Raw genomic sequence first — 7,135 nt, forward strand, 5'->3', positions numbered from 1 at the left:
CCAGCCCATCACGAAGTAGAGACCAAAGGTGCCAGTGCAGACTGGAGGCGAGTTGCACGTATGGCCCAGCCTCCTGAGGTTCGGTTCTGGTGGCCACTGGCTTGCTTGGCTCTGCACATGAACACTCGGGTCTGACCACCTGCCACCCAGCCTCACTACCTACCTAGCAGGCCCCAGACAGGCAGGTGGCATCCAGGAAAACAAAAAACAACTGCTCAAAATTCAGAGATGGACATACCTACCCATTAACTTCTGTTCCAGTGAAGATGGGCTTTTTGTGTGTGACAGCCTGTGTCAATGTGCCCTCCAGAAGTTATAGTTGGAAAATAAGGAAGCAAGGAGCTATCCAGCCTAGAGAGCAAGAGAGCTTGATAAATGAATCCTTTCTCTCCTGTACCAGACGCAGAGAGCTTCAGGAGTGGGGGAGAGAGAGCATCGCATCCAGCTGGGTGTTTCTAGACCCAGCCGAGACTCCGCCTGCCCTCCGGGTCACCTTCATGCTCAGTGCCGCCACAGGTGGTCCAGTTCCCCGGCCATCCAGGATCACCCCGGGACTGCTACCCAACAGGGATGCATGAAGCTAGAAATCTCTCCCTGAAAACATGATGTACTTGAGGTTGAGGACAGTTTTCCAGAAGGAATCAGAGGTTCCCTGTTTCCCGTGGCTGAGCTCCAGGCCCTGGCTCTGTGCAGGTGCTCTCAAGACCGAGGGAAGGCGGTGATGACATGTTTAATGAAAGGTAGACATTTAGGCTCAGTCTCCAGCAGATTAGTCTGTGCGTGGCAGGGTGGGTGCCTGGGTGGGTCAGCGAGTTCCCCAGCGCAGGAGCTGGGATCTCTCTCGTGGTAATGATCTGGAGCTCACTAGATCCCCTGTCCTTGTTCTGAAAGCAGACAGGTAGGGAACCAAGCAATCAGAAGGCCATCAGCAGCCAGAAGGAGCGCAGTGTGCTTGAAGCCGGAGCAGCTGTCCTTGTGCTGTTTTCAGAAAATGCCAGAGAAGCACAGCACAGCCATCCAGTCTCCCGGGCTGCTGCTGCCACCTAGTGGACAGAGGGCGAAGCGGCTGGCGTGCGAATACTTTGTTCTCTCAACAGGAGGGTCCCACCCAGAGCTCGCTCTGGACTGCAGAGTTCGAATTCCACCCCTTGCTCTAGCAAAAGTGGTTGCAACAAAAACAGAAGCCATTGGGATGGAGAGATGCTGCTACGATTCACCCTCGGCACCCACAGCACTGGTTCTCAACAGTACCCTCTCTCTATAATTTTTATCAAGTGTCCCCTTTATCCTAAAATAAAATTCATAGGTAATACAACCTATCTATGACCACTGGAATTAAAATCAATATCATGTCCTAGCTGTGATATAAAGGTGAAAACACTGTAATGTACTTTTTTTAAAATGTGTTTTTATATGTATATATTCGCACATGAACAGGCTAGAGCAGATTATTGGTCACAGCTTGCACACTCACATAAACTAATGAAGTGTAAATTCAAGAGACTAAGAATATCAGAAGCTACTCTATACAAGACGATCAGGAAAATAAAGGAGCAGAAATACAGGTGGACACTAGAATAAAACCTTGTGTTCAGATAAAAAAGGTAACAGAACAAACCGATTGTTTGGATGTGATAAGGGATCAAAGGAACTGACCTTGATGGAAGAGAAACAGGGGTGTCTTCTACATTTTGGTCAGTGAGGAATGAAAAAAGGAAAACTGCAGGAGGCGACACCATGGAGATCAAGAAGCGAGAACTCAGGAAGCACCAAAGGCAATGTTGGTCCTCTGAGGATCCATGGGAACGCAGAGGCGAGGGACAGAAATTTCCCACGGTGCCAGGGCTAGAGCCCTGTGATATTGAAGAGAGGGGTGAATCCTTGTGACTGGAGGACCAGGGACACCTGAGAGGCTGACACTGGGTTACAAATCACAGCCCAGGAGCTGTTGCTGTCGCTGTGTGAGCTTTAATCAGCAGGACATGCTGCCTGACTCAACAAAGGTTGGCTGTCAGCAGTGAATCTGCCACTTGTGTAGAACGCTGCCATATGTCTGATGGTACGTACACTTGAACAATTAAAACATGTCGCCTGCTTAGTCTTGAGGCCTCATTGACTGGGCACCCACTGTGATAGATGCTTCCATATATTACCTAATTTTCATAACCACCTTGTAAGATATCCATCTGTTATCTCCACTTCACAGGGATGGAAACTCCGATTGGAAGTAGATAAGTCACACGGCCCAGCTCTTGGCTGGATGAGGGGAGCCATGATTCTATGCAGCCGCGTCCCGTTTGAATCACTCCCACCCCAGCAGGTAGGTGGATGGAAACGGGAATTGTTGTTCTCTCTCTGGTTTTGAGTGACCCGAAGAGAAGTGATGTTTCTGGCTCAATTCTGTGCAGCCGGCGTGCAGTGTGGTTATCTTGCCTACAAAGTCCGCATCTCCTACTGCATTTACATCACAGCTTGTGATATTTGCTTCCTATCTTGTTGTGGGGATCTCAGAAATCAGCTGCAATCTTAAACAAATGAAATTAAGCTCTCCTGGCAGGATCTGAGCATGGCAGTTCATCAACTGTTTCATAATGGAGAACAGAGACTTAATGTCACTTGGGGAATTTAGTTAAGATCTGTGCTCAGTGTGGGAACGGTGAGCTCTGGTTACTCGGGGATGGGACAGTGGCTTGTTACACAGCCACTCGTGGATGTGAGGGTGATCTGGCTTGAACGCCTGTCATCCAATTGGTTGTTGGGTTTGGGCCTGCACAGTGTGCTGAACTGTACCTCCTTCCTCCCTCATTGCCCCTTGAGCATCTTCCTGATTTTCCATGCTGGATCTAAGGTGCTAAACCCTTTTCCTATCAAGGGTATTCAAGTAGGAAGCATCACCTGGGGACAGAACCCTCAGAAATCTGTTTGTAAGAACCAATACACTGTTCTTAGAACTGCCCTAAGCAGTGACCATGAGCTAAGAGCCTGAAACGTAAGTAAAGTGAAAAATAACTGAAACTTTCGGACTCTGGGGGTGGGAGTTAAAAATGGTTCAACCACAGCCTGGCCAGGTGGCTCAGTTTGTTAGAGCACCATCCCCATATGCCAAGGTGGTAGGTTCGATCTCCAGTCAGGGCACATACAAGAGTCAACCCATGAATGCATAGATAAGTAGAACAACAAATCTCTCTCTCTCTCTCTCTCTTTCTTTCTCTCTCTCTCTCTCTCTCTCTCTCTCTCTCTCTATATATATATATATATATATATGTGTGTGTGTGTGTGTGTGTGTGTGTGTGTGTGTGTGTCCTTTTTCTCTCTCAAAATCTATTTAAATTTTAAAAAATAAATAAGTAAATAAACAAAATGGTACAACCATTTTGGAGAACTTTTTCTCCAATGCTACTTTGGAGAAGTTTTTCTTCTCTGCCATGGACACAGACAAAGGTGTGCGGCGGGGGAGGCGGGAAGATGGAAGAGGGTGTTGGGGGGATAAATGGTGATGGAGGAATAAACAGAACACAGACTCTGTTGCAAAGCTCTTTTACTCCTGGGCACCTCCCTAGGGAAATGAAAACATGCTTACAGGAGGAATGTTCTTAGCCGTTCTATTCATAATCACTCCCAAACTGGAAACAAGCCTAATAATGCCAACCAACAGGGGAACAGATCAACAAGTGTGTGATATTAATACAATAATACTAAGCAATAAAAAAGAGTAAAGTACTTCAAGCAAGCAACGATAGAAATGAATCTCAAAAAGTATCTTGTGGAGTGAAAGAAGATGTGCATACCTAAATAATCTCTTGATTGATCCTAATAATGTAAAGTTCTAGAACAAGCAACGCTAGTCCATGGTGATGGCATCAGAGTAGTGAGCACAGCTTTGGAGTGGAGGGCACTGACTGGAAGACAAAACAAGGACTATTTCTTTGGGGGTCTCTGGTCCATCCTGGTGACTGTGGCCCTGCCCACAGCTCACCCACAGCTTTGAGCTCCTATCCCGTAAGGAGCTCTGTGGCTTCAGAAAGATGCAAACTGCCCCTGGGTTTGACCTAGCCCCGTCCACGGCTGGTTTGGCTTCCAATTTCAACAACCCACAGTTAATATTAACCTGCTCCAAGGGGCCTTATAGGTTTTTAACCTGATAGGCGTTAGCACACACCTCCAAGTCCAAAGCTCATCCGAATTAGCTCAAGCAGGACGGATGGCCCAGCGCCACAGCAGGTATCACGAGGGTCTAGTGTCCCCCAATCTGGAGCGTTGGGCCATTCCTTTCTGCCTGTGGAACCACATCTTCTCTCTCCACAGCTGGGCCCTGGCTGCTCCAGATTGACCCGTCATTTCTCTTCACCCAAATGAAGCAGCCCATTGTTTAACAGGTACCCCAGGCCCACCTGACCAAGACCAGCATCTCCTCATAGCCTCATCCTGCAGCACCCACCAAGCCCACTGGGGCTGCCCCATGGAGCCCAGTATCAGCTCCGAGGTCGGGCCCATCATGAACCCATTCTGATGGTGCAAGACCCCATCCGCCTGTGCCCACTGTGCCTCATTGAGAGTCACTCACTTGGGCTAAGGCAGTGAAGGCTGACATTCCAGTGTCACCGTGGAAGACGGGATGTTCCCTAGCTCAGAGCAGGGGTCAGATTCAAAAGGTCCCCAGGATGGGAATTAGTTCAAGTTCAAGAATCTTGCACGAGGACTTCCTCGGTTCTGCCACTAGCACCTTATAAAGATTGACTCATTTACTGCTCATTAACGTGCAGGAGATGTTGTTAGAAAACTGAGGCAGAGAAATTGAGGAGCACGTGGGAGTCAATAAGGGCCGCAGGTCTGAGCTTGGGCATTAATGTTCCCATGTCTGTGTTCTTTGTGCCGCACTGTGGTGTTTCCTGGAAGGAAGGGAGGGGGCCCAGGTGTGGACAGTGGCTATGGAAAATCTACATCCGGGCACAGCAAACAGCCAGGTGACCTGAGAGCTGGCCCTGGAGGCTCCCTGTGGAGGGTGGACATTGCAGTGGGAAAGGGATTTCCCAGTCCCAGAGATATGGCCAGTTTGAAAGCATGCCTGAGGTAACACTGTCATCTAGTGGCAAGACAGCAAAAAGCAGTTACTCTCCAAGCAAAGATGGAGCCTTGAGAAGGCGAGGTATAACAAATCAGCCCAGCGCTGTTCATTTTTCCTCAAGTACAGATTCTAAAACACAGGCATATCCCATGCCATGTCCTCAGAGTAGCCTTCAGTTTCCACAGGCCACTGATGGTGGCCACAGGCTAGGTTCTCATCCCAGCTCTGCTCATTACTGACCGAAGGCTTGGGCAAGTTTGTTAATTTCATTTTCTCTTTTGAAACTGTGGGAAATAATGTCTACCCACATGGGTGTTGTGAGGATCAAGCGAAATCATGCATGCAATGTGCCAGGCATAGTGTAAGCATTTTAAAAATGCTAGTTGTTGTCGCAATACTGAAGAGGTGTGGCAAGAGCCGGGACTGAAGCACATTAAGTATTAACTAGTGTGAACTTGGGTGAATCCCACAGGATCGTTCTTGGGGAAAGTTTTTTCACACGCAGCCTTACGTTTGCTTTCCTCAGTCTTCTGCCTACATTATCGAGTCACTTCTCCATTCAAAAATTTTAGCGGTTCCAAAAGACCAAATAGCCAAAGCAATCTCGAGAAAGAAGAACCAAGTTGGAGGTATCTTGCTACCTGATATCAAAGTATGCTACAAGGTGGTAATAGCCAAACAGCATGGTCCTGGCATAAAAACAGATACATAGATCAATGGAATAGAATAGAGAGCCCAGAAATAAATCCCTGCCTATATGGCCAATTTATGACAAAGAAGGCAAGGATATACAGTGGGATACTATTATTATACTAATAAATCCATGCCTATATGGCCAATTTATGACAAAGAAGGCAAGGATATACAGTGGGATACTATTATTATACTAATAAATCCATGCCTATAGTATGGCCAATTTATGACAAAGAAGGCAAGAATATACAATGGGACAGTCTATTCAATAAATGGTCTTGGGGAAACTGGACAGTAACAAGCCAAACAATGAAGCTAGACCACTTTCTTATATTATCCTATATAATAAAGAGGTTATATGCAAATTGACCCTCAGGCCCTCATCACAGATGGCTGCCCCACGTCATCACAAGATGGCCGCCACAAGACGGCTGGCAGTGGAGGGCAGTTGAGGGTGATCGGGCCAGCAGGGGAGGGCAGTTAGGGGCAATCGGGCCAGCAGGGGAGCAGTTAGGTATCAATTATGTCATCAGGGGAGCAGTTAGGCATCAATTAGGCTGGCAGGGGAGTGGTTAGGGGCAGGCAGGCAGGCAGGCAGGCGAGTGGTTAGGAGCCAGCAATCCCAGATTGTGAGAGGGATGTCCAACTGCCTGCTTAGGCCTAATCTCAGGGCAGCCGGATATCCAAGGAGGGGATCCAAGATTGGAGAGGGTGCAGGCCGGGCTGAAGGACATCCCCCTACCCCATGCATGAATTTCATGCACCGGGCCTCTGGTACAAAAATAAACTCAAAATGGATTACAGACTAAATAGGAAACCTGAAACCATAAAACTCCTAGAAGAAAACATAGGCAATTAGCAATATTTTTTGGATATGTCTCCCCAAGGGAAATGAACAAATTGAACTACATCAAACTGAAAAGTTTTTGTACAATACTGGAAACTGTCAACAAAACAAAAGGACAACCTGCAGAATGAGAGAAGATATTCACTAATAGTACATCTCATAAGGGGTTACTATCCACACTATGAAAGGAATTCATACAACTTAATAGCACAATCCTATTTAAAAAAAAATAAGCAGGAGACCTGCATAGACACTTCTCCAGAGAGGACCTACATATGGCCAATAGACATATGAAAAGATGGTCAACCTCACTAATCAGAGAAAGGCTAATTAAAAACATAATGAGATATCCCCTCACACCTGTCAGAATGGCTACCATCATTAAATCAACAATTGTGAGGATGGGGAGGACAGGGAACCCCTGATGGTGGGAATGCAGATTGGTGCAGCCTCTGTGAAAGCAGTATGGAGATACCTCAAAAAACTAAAAATAGAACTGCTGTATGACCCAGCAACTTCACTTCTGGGTA

Source organism: Pipistrellus hanaki (assembly GCF_964339955.1).
Source record: "Pipistrellus hanaki genome assembly, chromosome: 18".
Taxonomy (NCBI): Eukaryota; Metazoa; Chordata; class Mammalia; order Chiroptera; family Vespertilionidae; genus Pipistrellus; species Pipistrellus hanaki.